We start from the raw sequence: 2,248 nt of genomic DNA, 5'->3' as shown, positions 1-2,248 counted from the left end.
GCTCCGCCCCTGCCCTGCCCTTGCCCTGCCCTGCCCCGCCCTGAGCCCTTCGGCCCGTCGGGCCTCACCTGCCCACGCGAGCTTCTCGCTGTGGAGCGGTCGTGGGAGCGACCGTGGCTAATGCCGCGTGGCCAGCGGGTGGGGAGTGATAGTGCTTCCTTGGCGCTCGGTCCGGCTAAGGGAGGCGCATATGGGCGCTGGGTTCAGGTCTGGGCTCCCCAGTGCAGAGGTTGAAGCAAGTCCAGTGCAGTGCCGAGGGTGAAGGAAGGCAAACACGATGAAGAGACTGGAGCATCTCTTGCAGGATGAAAGGCTGAGAGCTGGGACTGTGCAGCCTGGAGAAGGCTCAGGGGGATCTCATCACTCTAGAAATAATCTGAGCAGAGGGAATGAGGAAGAGAGAGCCAAATTCTTCCCATTGGTACCCAGTGACTGGACAGGTGACAAAGAGCACACATCAAAATACAGGGAATACCATTTAAACATAAGACCAAACTGTTTTGTTACCATGTGGATGGTCAAGCACTGCAACAGGTTGCCCAGACGACTGTGAACAACGACTCCATTCTTGGAGGTTCTCAAACCCTTACTAGACGTGGCCCTGGCCAGCCTGCTGTAGCTGACCCTGCTTGAGCAGAGGACTTAGTCTACACGATTTTCAGAGGTCCTTTTCAGTCTCAGTGGTTTTCTCATCCCATGGAGTTGTTAGGCTGTAACATGTATTGCTGTCTGGAGATGGAATGCTCTGGACAAAAGCCCAAGGTGTTTGCTGAAGGTGGATATTCAAAGCTAGCATCTTTTATTAGATCTGTTTGTTCAGTAGATCTGAGCTATTAAGAAATACCAGGAAAAAATCCTAATCCTGTAGAATTGCCAGAAGATTGATCCATGTAGTCATAGTTGCGTGAAGCAAATGCAACTGCCTGATGCTGTATATTCTCTGGCCCTCAGTCCTGGCAACTATTTACAAGCCTTGTAAACCACTTTATACGTGTTAATGTGGGAGTGCAACTGCATTAATGTTTCTGCCTCTTAGTTGAACTTTAACGGAAGTTGTCCCCTACAACATGTCTGTGTGATTTCGGAGGGTGAAATCAGCTTTAAAATATTGGCAGGTTAGTTGAAGTGACAGTGATTTCTAAGATGTGCATATCACACAAATAGGATTTTTCATAGCAATATATATATTTATTATTTGGCTTTAGTGTGTTTTTTATTTAATTCTGTCAGTGAATCCTGCTATCTAGAGGATTGGGGTTTTAAAATTTTATATATGTTAAGCTGTGTAAGCTTCAAAGAAATCAGAAATGAAACTGTCTTTCAAGAAAATTGTCTTGAAGGTGAAAATGTTTATTACAGTGCTGTTGGTTATTACAGGACTGTTCCTCTCATATCACTGGTGATGAGTCAAACTCATGCATCTGAAACTTGCTGTGGCTCAGTAGAGTTTGGCAGTTGTTCCTGCATTATTACTTTGCATCTTTAATCAGATGAGGGGGTTCTATACCACATCCCATACAAAAATTATCATGCTTTACACTATCAGATGCATTAGTTCAAGGATCTCCCTGACTGTGAAACTGTACTAGAAGTCATAGCTGAAGTTCCTCTGTGTCAAACATGCTTGTGGGAGAGGATATGGAATTCTGTTCTGATAATAGCATGGTATATTTCCTTTATGTTTTAAAGAGCTTATGGATTATGCATGAGAAAGGCTTATTCTAATGTAATTGTCAATTTGTTACACTGCTAAATAATTTGCGTAAGTATTGTTCCAAGCATAGAAGTTCATGGCCAATGCAAATGAGTACACTGTAAACCCCCCCTCCAGCAAAACTGAGGTTAATGAGAGCTTACTGTTGCTCTGTACTATCTAGGAAGGTACTGTGTTGGGAGAGATATTTGCCCAAGGAAAAATGTAGGAATTGCTTTGTATGGGCAAAAACGTGATTTCACTTGCATGGTTGGAGCTTCTGAATGTTTCTGTGTCCAGACCACATCTTCTGTCATTATTTTGTACCTCATTATGTGGGGTTAACAGTCAGAAGCTGTGGGTTTGGTAGATAAAACATGGGAACTGCAGAGTGTTGAAGAATTTGTGATTAAGTAGATGTTTCATCAGTTCTGTGCTACCTGAATTTGATGAATTAGAAAAGTTGAGGTAAGCAGAAGAAGTGACACTGTGAAATATTGAATCTTTTTGAAACGTAACCTTCAAATTAAAGGAGATGGGTGCAATCGTGGACTA

This window comes from Athene cunicularia, assembly GCF_003259725.1.
Source record: "Athene cunicularia isolate RWA chromosome Z unlocalized genomic scaffold, athCun1 chrZ_part1, whole genome shotgun sequence".
In the NCBI taxonomy this organism is placed as follows: Eukaryota; Metazoa; Chordata; class Aves; order Strigiformes; family Strigidae; genus Athene; species Athene cunicularia.
Note: the sequence above shows the minus strand (reverse complement) of the source record.